The following is a 14,972-nucleotide window of genomic DNA, read 5'->3' on the forward strand; positions in this document are numbered from 1 at the left end:
AATTATGTGTCCAAACCCCTTCGTAGGCACACAGGTTCTTCTTCAGCTGGTTATCTCTGCTCTCCCTCTATTCCAACCTGGTGTTTTCACTTGAGTGTGGTTCCTAATTCTTTTGCTTGGTGACCCGGAGGTTATTGTACTATGTCACCTTTTCCTGCAGCATAGATTACTCCAGCCCCCGATCATTTCAGCCGGTGCTGACCCTCCTGTTACTGTCAGGGGCTGTTAGTCCTGGCTTCCCTTCCTTGTCTGGGCTTCAGTGTGTGGTCCCATACTCCCCCTTACTCTTCCTCCACCTCTGCCCGATGCTGGGGGTGTGGGGGTAGGGTGTGTACTGTTAATCGGTCCCGGGGCCTCAGCGGTATAGTCCTCTCCTCCCTCTCACCTCTTTTCCTTCCCGGGTAACTTATACCCGTTGTCTACGTGCCATGTGGTCCTTGTCCTATTTCTTGATCCAGGTCTCAATCTGTGTCATCCCGACCTTCCGGTCTGTTTGTATGCACTCCGGCGACCCACCAACGAGTAGTGTCCCTCAGGATCGCCAGTCCAGAGTAACTGACTGGTCCACGTTGCTGCGACTCACTGTACAATGTCTATATGCAGTACCGTACTCAAGTACCTGATGTACCGTATGGTGGTATGGGGGATCACCTCCTCTTGTTCTCCTGGCTATCTCAGGCCTCCAGGCCAGCTCATCCAATGTTGCCCCACCCTTGTCTGTGGTGCTCTGTCCGCTACAACCTTCCTCTCTTGTCCCGGCTGTGGTCTTTGGGCCTGGCCACACCCTTTATCTTCCCCTTTCTACTCTGCCCAGTGTCAAGAGGCAGCGGGATGCGGTCAGTTAGAGGGGGCCTAGGGCATCGGTGTTGAGGACTGCTCTCCCACCTCTCACCTTTATGTAGATCTTGCTCTCTGTTCCATCAGACCTCCTGCTCCTTGATCCGGGTCCCAGTTGGTGGCCGCGCTCGCTCACCGCACCTTGCAGGTATTCCCAGTGTCTTACATTGTCACTGCACGTTTTGGTATGCAACCCCCCCTGGTGGGGGGGGTGGTCTTGTCGCCCCCTGGGTTCGCATCGCGAGCGGGAGAACTCCACCAGGCAAGTGCGATTTCCCTGCAGTCTCGGCAGCCACTTGTTTATACTTTTTGCCCACGCCGGAGCTGCGTTGCCCCTTACTGGGTTCACTGCCTCAGAGCCCTCTCCGGGGGCCCGTTCCTGCTTGCATAGCTCTCAACCATTTGTGTTTCAAAGGCGGGTGAAATCACACGATTTTGTTTTTGGCGGGTGAGACGCCCATTGGAATGAATGGGCGTGCAGGAGGCTTGGCGGGTGAGTCAGCCCTCTACAAGGTGGGTGACACCCGCCAAAAGCGTGTGAGTTGAGAGCTATGCCTGCTCGTCGCCTGTTCAATTAGTTGCAGGCGCCCCCTGTATCTCCTTATGCAGCCTCGGCGGCCATCTTGGTCCCACGCTGTGATGTCTCGTCACCAGCACACAGATTCGAATTCTGGGCGATGCAGCCCACGTTTCGTATCCTCCGGACCTCTACCCGTGGCTTCAGTCTTTTCCGCACCGTTTGTGCCGAGTTTGGTGCACCTAATGGGGATTCAAATGTCGGATTTCATCAGGATTTCAGCTTGTGGAGTGGGAGCTCCGCGGTGCTACGTGCTCATCCCTCGCCAGCAAGCCACGCCCCCTGGTTGAAAAAAACTTAAAGCCAACATTGAGGCAAGGAAATGCCTCATGCATAAAAACATTGTATAGTCCAAAAAAGCTGTGTGGTGCTGCAGCACACGTAGGAAGTATGCCAGTGTTAAAAGTAATTCAGTTTGCAGTGTTCCTGTCGCCTGTAAAGCCATGCATGTGCAGCTCTCTGTTTTATTTCCAGATGCCGGCTTCTTTTCTACCTTACACAAGGATATGCCGGCTTCTTTTCTACCTTACACAAGGATATCTCGAATGTGGTAACAGTTTGCATTGCAAGATAGGCTGGCCAACTTTATAAGTGCACATTTTATCAATAAAAACTCCATAAACAGCCTTGTGTTTCTTTTGCAATGCTGAAATAAAACAGCTCATGGCTGTCTTGGGAAACAAACACGTACTCCAGAGCCAATCACATAACTAGCATACTGCGCATCCAATCAGGTACTACTTCCATCAGAATACGCTACACCAAACACCCATAAGTAAGGCCATGGACTTTCCATAGCCATTTTAAAACCAAACCTAACTCTAACAGTAACTTGTTTATTTTTAATACAAAATACATTACAATATGTAACATAACTGAAAAGATACAGTAAATATTTTCTAAAGCATCTATCAAGTGAAATTACTTTTTTAAAAAAACATTAAAACATGGCATCTGCCATTTTGGAAGTAAAAATGGCTGACAAATCCACCACACAGTAGAAATTCAGCTAAAGAATGCAAAAGGAGGTGTGGCTGGAAGGAAAATGGGTGGGAATGGGAAGAAAATCCTATACATTTCACTTAGCAATGGGTGTCAAATTGGTGGGACACATAGTCAAACTACCATGCATCCATCCTCATATGCCAACCTGTATTGAAAAGCATTACAACAAACCTGCATCCAAAGCCCCTGTTTCAAGCTCTCATGTTAAAGCTCTTATTTTAAAGACCATAGTTTTGTCTTTATAGGTAGCTCTTTCAGCGCCACCTAATAGCCAAAACTAAAAACACATTGATGTGCAGTTTAGGGTTTTCAAATCCAAAAAGGGCAGCAGGGGAAACAGTTTTTGAGGGACAGGCCCTAACCTGATGCAGTTTTGATCCCCAGAGCACCTATTTGATCACATAATCAATGTATGGAATTGGAGGAATGAATCCAGTGAAACACAGGTCATAGACTTTGGTTTCAATCGAGAATGTTTCTCATGCAAATAGCATTGTGGATGTGTGAGGTCTCTGGTTTTATCATTGGTTGCACAACATGACATGCACCTTGCACTTGATTATTCCCCAGGCACAGCCCCCACCTCCGCTAGCTCAAAGCATGTCTCAGGATTATTGGACAGCTTTTGGGAGGAGTCTCTTTGGCCAGCAAATGGACACCAACACTGTGGAACTCACTGCCTCCCCACATTCGACACAACCAGGACTACATGGCCTTCCATAAAGCATTGAAAACCTGGCCTTTTCCCTAAACCATGAAAGGCACCGCCCAGGGCCTTCAATCCCTCCACCAATAGCCAGAATGTGGCTAGTGCGGCATCATCTCATAAAGTAAGAACAGCCAAGCCACGGAAGCAGAACAATAAGGCATCACCACGGAAGTAGGAACCGTCAGGGCATGGGAGCCGGCTCAAGAGACCAGCAGGCTCTGGGATATGCAACTGCTGACTCTCTGCACCCTGGCTCGACTTCAAAGGCCTAGCAGTCCTCTTGTGCCAACAAGTTGGCCATACCCCCCTCAACGCTCCCAATCCCATTGCCCTCGACTACAAACCTAAGGCTTGACTATAATCGTATGCTTTGATACAGCAAGCTCACTACCACCGGACCAGACATGCCCCACACTCTAAGACCAGAAGATGTCTGTCTGTATATATCAACTTGGAAACCAGAGCTCAACAGCACCCATAACTGAGCTTAATCACTATCTTCCCATAAGGAAGCACAGCGTTATTCCTCCAGGAGATGGCAACCATTGTCATACATCCTATCCGCAGACCCCTGCGCACCGCCAAAGATCCCAGAGCAATAGCTTCTCTGACAGCAAAATGGGATTGGACCTGCTCTTGCCAAACTTTACCCATCCTGAATTTAATGCGCAAAACCACCATTGCAGGCTCCCCTGTCAGCCAACTACGTTTGGCCTGGTTTCCTATCAACCCCATGCCAAGCTCTAGCTATCGGGGAACCAACCCACAGAGCCATTACTGCAGAGCCTCATAACACTTATGCCTCAAACACTACCATCAGGCCTTATCATGTCACCCATCGGATACACAAGGCAGTATATGCTCAAGTCAGGCAACCCGGCATACCAAGGAATAAGGCTAAGAATGGCCTCACCCGAGGCGCTACAGCAACTATGCTGGATTGGACCCTCCTGAGAATTAAGCACTATGGCCTCCATCCAATCAGTTCTCTAGCACCCCTGCCTCGATGTGACAACCTTGTTGCGATATAATTCCACACCTATAACCACGAACCTGTCAGGAATTACCCAGCCACCCACCATAAATTCTGACCAGGGACCCGGAAAATGGGCCCTCTGAGACCTAATATGCACGTGAGGTTCAAAGTTGCCCTTCAACCAACAAGTGCTCTCTATGTCCCTTCTCACAGGTTGAGACAATAATTATACCAATATTTTAATCATTTCAATTCATGTTCAATTACATATCTCATAAACAATATTCTAATGACTCAGTCAATTTATTGTTTCATAAAAGGCAGTGCAAATTCAGACGCAGAGTCGTAAAGCCAATGCATTTCGGATATTGATCGGTCTTCAGGGCTAAACACTGTACAGTTAAGCAGACAAACATTACCTATGTGTGTCAAAAAATGTCAAATCAACAAAATCACACATAAAACATAAACCAAACGTTGAATGAACAACAAATAGGACCAGAAGAAAAAATATGGGGAAAAATAACAAAAACAAATAACAAAAATGTGCTGCTTGTACATTAAAGGACTCGATTTCACATTCTAGCTGTCTAGAATACCTGCTTGTCTCAACTGGTTTGTGCCTGACTGGAAAAAGAAAAAGAAAACAGCACAGCACAGCTACCTATATATTAGCTACATTATATAGTGATGCCATAATAAAGTTCCTGATGCTTGTGAACCTGCTTAGAATCACATTCTGTGTATATAGTCCGACATCTAGTGGTAATCGCAGAGTATTGCATCTTGTCTTTCGAGTATCGAAAGGGGACGTCGACATTGGGTGTGCTTGTAACACTCTCCCTAAGGTGACTTGCAGTGTACCCAAAATCCCTCACGCGTTGAGGTCCCTCATATTGTTTTTTTCCACCCAGCTAGCTGGCCGCCTTATGCGGAGCTCGAAAATTGCTAAGTTTATATTTCATTGTCCACGACAGACAGTCGTTTAATATACACCTATCCTTCACCGACGACTACTCTTGAACCAACGCCGAAGGCGACTGCAGATTTCGGCGGCTGGTGCTCCGGTCGAAGCTGTCAACCGCGTGGCTTTGGCCCTCCGGCCAGGACTACACATTAGGGAGAGTGGGGCCTGGGGTTCTGTTTCTTTTGAAGAATGCATTTCCTTCTCCCCTCTCTTTTCCCTTCTGGTTTCGCTGTCGCTATTAACCTGAGCTATGGACAGGACTCCTTTTCAATTTTGCCCTTCTTGCAACGACAAGTATCCATGAAAAGACACACACCGGAGGTGTAAAAAGTGTCTACCTCGAGATCACAATGAGCAGCCCTGCAAGTCCGCCAACTTTTACATCCGAAGACGATAAAAGAACGGCAGACAAAGCAGTGGGTGGCCTACGCCATGCAGCAGGCCGAGGGTAGCTCCCCCGCCGGCACTGGCGCCTCGAGTGACGAGGATTTAAGTGACAGCCATGGCTCCGATACGGAGGCCATTGACCTTTCTGCCGAACAGCCAAGTTCTGAGATGCCGGTTCTGGTATGGGGAGACTACACCCCAGCGCCAAGGACACACACACACACCATGTAAAGAAAAGCACACAACCCCCTGAGCCTCCTCGATGAACTCGTCAGGAAGGCCACAGACGCTAACGGGAACGCCGAAACTTTCAACGGAACCCACCGATCCCCATGATCGGCCGCCCTCCTCGCAGCCGTCCATACAGCATGCGTCCGGGCTTCCAAGTAAAAAGGGCGTCAGCACCAAACATCATAAGAGTGCTGAGACGCCTCATAAGAGCGCATCAGCGCCAAAGGTTTCGGCGGCACCGAAAACCGCAACAAAGCCGTTAGGCTGTCAAAATCACTCCCAGATACGCCAGAGATCCGTGAGAGTCTCACAAACATCATCTCGGCGGCAAAAATGCCTAAGGACACATCGAAAGACACGTCGAGAAGGTCGAGAAGAATAGTCAGAGGGTTTCCAACCCCTGTCTAAGACACTGCCAGACAAATCACTACCGCCAAGAGACCCAAGTACACTGGCTGACAAATCTTAACCGCCTGAAGAGTCCTTTTACCCTCCAGACCCCTCTAGTTCAACTCTATGGACCAGAGATAGGTTTGAGGGATACATGAACAAGCTCTCCAAGTTCGTGGATTTTTCAGAAAGATTTATAACCCCAAAAAGGCCAAGAGAGGAAGACTCTTACCCTATTTTGCCCAAAGTTCAAAGAACTTCCATCAATTCACTCATGAGGAGGTATTTGACCTAACTGAACCAGAGGATATCCATCAGGACCCCTATGATCAGGGAGAGGATCCCTTTGACGAGACAATAGACCAGTCTCCAGATTGGGGTGATGAACAACCGGTAGGCGAGGCACCATCGCTGTCACTATATATCCAGGGACATGTCACTCCTGACTCCCTAGTGGTCACAACTACAAGGAAGAGAGCCGGAGTACCCTTGTCTACGGCTGAGGCACCGCCAGACAAGGATTGCAAGAAGTTATATGCCCTTGGGAAGCGCATTACAACATCAGCAGCCTACTCCACTAGGATAGCTAACACCACATTGCTGGCCAGTTATAGCGATGTCCAGTGGAATTTGCTCCAGGAGGGCCTGCAAGAAATCCCAGAGCCAACACGATCACGCCTTCTGGTGGTTGTGTCGGAGGGGAGGCAGGTTAATCAGAACATCCTCAGAAACACCCTGGATGCTGCAGAAAACAGTGGGACGAACACTGGCCCAAGGTACCGTGCTTAAAAGGCATGCATGGCTAAAATATTTGGGATTTAAACCTGAAACCCAGGCGTCCCTTATTAACAAGCCGGTTGAAGAAACAAACCTGTTTGGAAAGGCGGTGGATGAGGCTTTAGAGACAGCAAAAAAGAAACATGAAACCTTAGTCTCTAAACCAGATCACACAAAGACCCTATCAGCAGCGAGGGGGTAGTTCTCGCTGCTCCTTTCCAGTACAATCCTTCCCACGTTCCCCCCACAATCAATACGGAACGGGACATACACCATGGTCCTCAGGACAAGGGGCAACTGCCACGGGCCAATATCAGCAGAGAGGGAAGCGGCGCAGCAAAGGAAGGGGTAGAAATTCCACCCTAAGAGACTCCCCGGCCTCAAATCAAAAATGACTTGCCTGTCCAGGTCGCCTCCCATGCCTCCCCGGTCGTGGGACGGATAACACCTTTCATTCATGCATGGGACCGTCACCCACGTTTACTGTATCGAGTTCAGCCGGCCACCTCGATACCGATCACCAACGTCCAGACGCTTATCGCCAGAACATCTAAGGGCACGATTGAAGTCGTCCCCATTCTACAGGTAAACAAGGGTATTTATTCAGTGTACATCCTTGTACCCAAAAAGGATCTCACCATGCGCCCTGTGCTAGACTTGCACCCAGCGAACAAATTGTTCAAGCCACAAAAGGTCAGAATGACAACATTGTAAGAAGTAATCCCTCTACTAACACAGGGGGATTACATGGCAACATTGGACAAGAAAGATGCAGACTTTCATATTTCAATGCTGCCCGTGCAGAGAAATTACCAAAGGTTCATGATAGGGTTCAAAACATGCTGTTCCAGCTCCCGCACTATGTAGCCAATCGCGAGGTGACTGTACGCAAAGCCATGCGACTGTTAGGGATGATGACCTCCTGCATTTACTTAGTCGCACACGCACATTTGCGCATGCGCCCCATGCAAGAGTGGCTCAACAGCCAATGGTGTCAGGCCTACGGACAATGGGACAATCTAGTGGTTATCTCGGCAGCCCTCGTTCTCTCTCTGCAGTGGTGGTCAAGGGAAAGCCTCTTGAAGGAGAAAACCTTCACCACCCCTGCAGTAGAAGCCACTCTCACCACGGAGGCATCTCTGACTGGGTGGGGGGCTCACCTCCTTCATCACACGGTGCACAGTGTTTGGTCCCGAGCAGTAGCATCCAACCACATAAACCTGTTTGAGTTGTTAGCAGTGTTCAAAGCCCTAAAAGCTTTTCAAACACAACTACAGGGCAAGACAGTACTGGTCGTGATGGACGGCACCACTGCCATGTATTACCTAAACAAACAGGGAGGGGGGCACACACTCTCCAGGGCTATCCAAACAGTCTCAAAACATATGGAAGTGGGCTCTCAAACACGAGATGTTCCTCCTGTCTCAACACGTTCCAGTGGAACTCAATCTTCTGGCAGACGTGCTCAGCAGAGACTTACCACTACCCACAGAGTACGAATGGTGATTACACGAAGACATAGTCACCGTCTTTGCAGAATGGGGCTTCCCAGAGATCAACCTGTTCGCAGCTCGGGAGAACGCACAATGCCCAGATTACGCCTCCAGGTACCCCCAGAACCGCTCCAAGGGGAACGGTCTCTGGATAACATGGTCAGGGAAATTTGTCTATGCTTTTCCCCCGACTGCCCTACTCAACAACATAGTGCACAAGATGCACCAGGAACCAGTAACAATGATCCTGGTGGCCCCAATGTGGGATTGCCAACCCTGGTTCTCCCTTCTGATGGCAATGTCAATCTCTCCTCCGATGAAGCTACCTTGCCCATACAACATGCTATCACAAGACATTGGGGACACACTCCATCTATGCCCGCAAACGCTCAAGTTAGCGTCCTGGCCCCTGAAGTCATAGAGTTCAGGCACCCCCAACTTCCTCAGAGATGAATGGACATACTTAAAGAAGCTAGAAAGCCTAACACCAGACATTGCTATTCCAATAAATGGAAACGCTTTGTTATCTGGTGCAATTCCAAGAGCATCAATCCCATAGACTGCTCTCCTACACATATTGTCTTATACCTGACTCATCTACTTGACTCAGACTCAGGTCTGGTTTTCAATTCCCTGAAGGTCCACCTAGCTGCACTTTCAGCGTATACTACGTCCCAGAAAAAGGTGTCGTGGTGGAAGCTCCCAGTGATCAACGCTTTTATGGAAGGGGTTAAAAGACTTAATCCCCCTATTTCAAACCCAGCTCCCGCATGGGACCTAAATGTGGTATTAACTAGACTAATAGCACTCACAAGACCGCCTTCCTAGTGGCAGTCACTCAAATAAGAAGAGTTAGTGAACTACAGGCCCTTTCAGTTCAAGACCTATTTGTCACAATTCACAAAAACCAGGTGGTTCTGCGCACTCACCCACGGTTTGCGCCTAAATTCATTTCAAAGTTCCATGTGAACCAATCAATAGAACTACCCACAATCTTCCAGAACACCAGTAATATGGCAGAAAAAAGCCTACACCCACTTGATGTGCGCAGGGCAGTCACACATTATCTGGAAAAGACTAAACCACTAAGGAAAACAAACCAGTTTTTCGTGTCAGTAGCAGCTGATAGAGAAGGGGATCCTGTCTCTAAATGAGCTATTTCAAAGTGGATTGTAAACTGCATCACACTCTGCTACACTCTTGCTAAGAACGATCTTCCCTTCGAGCCTAGAGCACACTCTACTCAGGGCACTGGGGCTTCCATAGCATTCATTGCAAATGTTCCTCTCGAGTCCATTTGCAAAGCGGCAACCTGGAGGTCTGTTCACACCTTTACAAAACACTACTGCCTAGATACTCACTCTAGGTCTGATTCCAGGTGGGTCAAGCGGTATTGAGACATCTTTTTACTACTGTTCCTTCTGACATCCCACCACCAACTCTGGGTACTGCTCGCTAGTCTAATCACAGCATGTGGTTCTAAGCAGATTCATAAGTATCAGAAGACATGCATTACTCACCGTAATAGCATTTCTCATGATTGTATCTGCTTAGATTCACATGCGCCCACCCTTCCTCCCTGCTCGGAGTAGAAGGAACATAGACAGCTTACTACTTTCTTTCTGTCTGTACTCACTCACGATAGTCACAAGGCCCCCTTATTGCAGAAAAAACACAACCAGAGGGACCTCGACACGTGAGGGATTTTGGGTACACTAGACGTCACTTTAGGGATAGTGTTAAAAGAACGCCCATGTCGACGTCCCCTTTCAATTCTCGAAAGACAAGATGCAATGCTCCGCGATTACCACTAGATGTCGGACTATATGCACAGCATGTGATTCTAAGCAGATACAATCATCAGAAATGCTATTACGGTGATTAATGCATGTCATACTTAAATAGTGTTACATGGTACCTGAGTTTTATCTTGTAACCTGATGGAGGTTAATTATCCCGTTCTATGTAGCAGTTCACATCAAGTCGCTAGGAGGCGATCATTTTGCCGAGAGAGAATTCCCAAGGAGAAAAAGTGTTATAAAGCCATATAACACTGCCTTCTCGTAGTCCACTCATACTATCCATCTCATATGTTTATCATAAGAAGCATGTGTAGTTGATTTCCTCGTTCATTCCACCAGGGGCCATGGCATCCAATTTATCAGTCCAGTAGGTCTCTCTCTGGTCTAGTCTTTTAGCAAGATCTTCATGAGAGTCTTTTATGATGATCACTTCCACCACTTTGATACATGGTATCTGGAGATATCATGTCTCTTTTCCAGCAAGTGCCAAGCTACGACTGAGTTCATGTTCTCCCTTCGGATGCAGGACCAGTGTTCATTCCATCTCTGCTTAAATGGCCTTTTGGATTGTATTGCATAGTATAACCCACAGGGGCATTTAATGGTATAAATTACATTGTTGGTATCACAAGTTGCAAAACTTGTGATCTTAATTTTCTCTCCAGATCTTGGGTGGTTTATAACTTTGCGCTTTGCTACAAACCCGCAGTTTGTACAATGTAAACAAGGGAAAGTGCCAGTCCATTTAGTTATAGATTGTGTTCTAGTTGGTCTTGTTTTGACTAATTGATTTCTCAGGTTGGTACTCCACTTGTGGGCAAATGTGGGTAACTCTCGGAACAAATGTTCTACCCTTGTGTCACAGGTCAAGGATCTCCAATTTTTCTTGATGACCGATTTAATGTGCCCACTTTGGGATCGAATATTTTGATACGTATACCAATGACAGTGTTTTATTCACTTTGCGTGTTTCTATGGGAAAATCAATTTGTTTCACTGTGGACAGCTGTTCCCTTGCAGCATCAACCTCCTCAGGTTTATAACCTCAGGCATAGAACTTCGCTCCCATTTTAGTAATTTCATCCTCATAGTCTTTTGAGTTGCTGACAATCATTCTCATACGCAGCATCTTACTGAAGGGAAGGTTTCTAATTAAGCTTGGTTGATGAAAGCTTAACCTATGCAGCGAGTTATTGCAATCGGTTTTGTTATGATAGATGTTAGTTGTGTATGTACCCTTTCTAGGCTTGATCTGTACACCCGTAAAATGGGCCCACTGACACCTAAAACAGAGCCTCAGATACAAGGACCATCCGACTGGGCAAACACAACATAGTAGGCACCAACCTGAGAATCTGACTCGGAGATCCACTACCATGAAACACCAGGACAATCACGGCCAGCTCATCAGGTTTCCGAAAGTAACCAGGAACTGCTTTGGCCGACTTCCACAACCACTCCTTTGCCACTGGAGTCTTCCCTTACCCTCTGAAGCACTGTCAGCCGACCCCTCCTGCCCTGCTAACTACCGCCCAATCTCCATCACTCCTTTCCTGGGAAAACTCCTGGAAAAGTTGGCCATCTCCCAGCTTAATCTTCACACTGAATTGGTTGGTTGTCTCCATGACCATCAGTCTGCCTTCAGAGCTTCCAGAAGCATCGAAACTGCTCTCCTGAACATCCGTGAAGACCTGCTGTCAAACCTTGACTCCAAAAACCCCTGTGTCCTCATCTTACTTGATCTCTCTTCTGCCTTTGACACAGTCAACCATGCCATCCTGTTCAACCGTCTCTGTGATAACCTGGGTATCACCGATCAGGCCCTGGCTTGGCTGACCTCTTTCCTCTCCGATCGACCCTCCCAGGTCCAATTTTGGTCCTTCACCTCTATTTCTATCTCTATCTGTGGTGTTCCCCAGGGGTCTAACCTCTCTCCCTGGCTGTTCAACCATTACCTGGCACTTCTTGCCCACTACATTGGCGCTCTCTGCCCCAACTTTCAGTGCTATGCGGAAGACACTCGGCTCATTTTCAGGCTCGTTTCCACCACCTCTTCTCCATCTCTCATCTCTGACTGCATGTCCGCCATCCAGGAGTGGTGTGCCGCCAATGATCTCTGCCTTAATGCCAGTAAGACTGAGATTCTTCTCATCGGCACACCTGCTCCCTCCTTTCCTGTCACTCTCTCGCCGGCCTCCCTTGGCCCTCTTCTTTCTCCCACCTGTGAGGCTAGAAACCTCAGGGTCATCTTCGACTCCACACTGCCTCACATCTCTGACATCTCTAAGAAGTCACCCTGCCAGCTGCACCTCCTCAGAGGTATTCTTCCTTTCCTCTCCTTCCCCCAGAAACTCACTCTCTCCAGAGCTTTAGTTCTCTCTAGGCTGGACTTCTGCAACAGCCTCTTTCTAAATCTACCTGCTTCTACTCTCCGCCCTCTGTACCTCATGCAGAACAGGACTGCGAGACTTGTCCGTGGCCTCAAGCTCAGGGATTGTATCTCTCTAGGACTGAAATCTCTACACTGGCTCCCAGTGGCTGCAAGGATTAAGTTCAAACCGTCTGCATTGTCCACCAAGCCTTCTGGGGCCTCAATACCTTCAACTCTCTCTTCCTAAATATCTTCCCTCTCAAGCTCTTCGCTCATCCGCCTCCAACTCCCCCTGGGTCAGTCGCTTTGCTAAGCAACGAGTTGGTGGTAGATCTCTTTCTTCTGGTGGGGCCTCCCTCTGGAACAGCCTCCCTGAAACTTGAGGAGAACCATCTCTGGTTCCGGAAGCACCTCAAGACCTTCCTCTTTGCTTCTGCTTTCTCTCCTCCTCTCCCCTGCTGAACTCCTGACTGAAACTGCACTGATCACCTGGCTACCCTCTGATCTCAGGCACAGGTCTCCTACCCCTCCAGCTGCACACCTGCACTGCCTCCCGGGCAACCCCTGCTCTTGGGGGCTATTTCTTTATCCCTACAGCCCCCACCAGCTCTTGATACTTGATGTCTGCACTTACCCCTGCACTTGCCACTAGCTGGCCGCACCTTTTACCTATTGTTTTATTTATGCCATTTATTTATTACTCTTGATCCGATGTACCGCACTGCTCCACTTTCCCTTTTCCCCCTCCACTGCACTTGCACGATCTCAATGTCCCCTGGCCTAGTAAGATCGTTGTCTTTGTCTTCCCTCTGTTCCCCCTCCCGTGCCTCGTCGCGCCTTGAAACACTTGTGTATAGGCGAGTTATAAATGCCCTATCATATCATATCAATTCTACCCAAATGTGACGCAGTGCTAATTTTCACTGTTATATCTAAATGTGACGCAGTGCTAACCTTCACAATTCTATCTAAATTTTATTTATTGATTTATTGTTTGCTTGTTAGGTGCTTATACAATAAGAATATACTGTTTCAAAGCGCCCACGGGGCAGGGAAGGAGGAAGAGTGGGAAATACATTACAACATTACAACACAATATTTAAGAGGGCCAGAGGGGGAGAACCTACTATGCTTTGTGAGTATTCAGAACGTGCAAGCACAGAAAGGAAGAGGGAAGAGGGGGGTAAGTGCTGGGAAGTCTGAGACAGTGGGTGAGCCATGGACGAAGTGCTAGAATGTTTAGTGTTACACGGCCTGGGCCGAGAGAGGTGTAAGTGCGTGTCTCCAGAGCAGAGGGTATGCAGATGCAAAGTGCTGTGGGAAGACAGGAGCTGGGAAAGAATTGGTGTGTGAGATCAAAGCCCCGAAAAATGCAAAAGGGCCAAGGACACCGATTCAGCAACTGTGAGATTAGCAGAGGAGAGAAGGAGGGAAGGAGGAGGAAAAGAGGAAAGTCTTAAGGAGCTTCTGGAATTTGAGAAGATCCTGCTCAAGGCGCATGGGGAGGCTATTCCAAATGAGGGAGCCTGCAGAGGAAAGTGAGCGACCCCCCCGCCCTCTGCTTAGCAAAACGCTTTACACACAAAGAGTTGGTGCCATAGGTACAATTGTCAAATGTGACACAAGGTGAATCTTCACAATTCTATCTAAATAAGACACATGGCTTATTTTCGCAATTCTATCTAAGTGCGACACATTGCTTATTTTCGCAATTCTATCTAAGTGCGACACATGGCTTATTTTCGCAATTCTATCTAAGTGCGACACATGGCTTATTTTCGCAATTCTATCTAAGTGCGACACATGGCTTATTTTCGCAATTCTATCTAAGTGCGACACATGGCTAATCTTAGCCAAAATTTCCATTGAAACACATTTCCTACCCACAAAATATATCCGGGCGCAACCCATTCCTTTCCCGCAAGATGCATCTAAATCCTGCATGACGTCTGCCCCTATTATACATGTAGGTGCCAAACATTTCCTTCCACAATTCAGTACAATGGCTAACTATGAAGCTTATCATAATGGCTGACTATGGAGGGTAGCCCAATTCAGCACACAGGCCAACCGTGTTAGCATTGTTTACATAGCAGCAGTAGTGTAAGAATGGCTGGGATTCTGGAGCTCAGCAATGGTTGTGCTTTCCACCAGAATCGCCCCATGAAGGCTCTTAATAAGGCGTGGCAATGTTCAACACAAACTAGCTAGAGAGCGGAACACATTGGCCAACTATAGGGTGCAGCACAGTTATATCTCGGAGCGCAGCAGGGAAGTATCAAGGCTATACCGACAGTTTGGCGGTGAAGTCTGCCTACTGTACGTAATGTAGGCTCCATCTAGAGTATAGCTAACCTCCACACTAAGGGCCCGATTCATGGAATATTTTCCCGGTTCAAAGTGAATTTGCACTACTGAAAAGTGACTTTGCACTGCCGACACACACCCTG

At 47.9% G+C, this 14,972-nt stretch overlaps 1 protein-coding gene across 3 annotated transcripts in view; it reads left to right on the top strand.

Annotated features, from left to right (window-relative positions):
- Positions 1-14,972, top strand: part of LOC138525696 (uncharacterized) — a 588,775-nt gene that overhangs the window by 192,854 nt on the left and 380,949 nt on the right. The window lies entirely within an intron of this gene.

This window comes from Ambystoma mexicanum, chromosome 7p (genome assembly GCF_040938575.1).
Source record: "Ambystoma mexicanum isolate Mex_15411 chromosome 7p, UKY_AmexF1_1, whole genome shotgun sequence".
NCBI lineage: Eukaryota > Metazoa > Chordata > Amphibia > Caudata > Ambystomatidae > Ambystoma > Ambystoma mexicanum.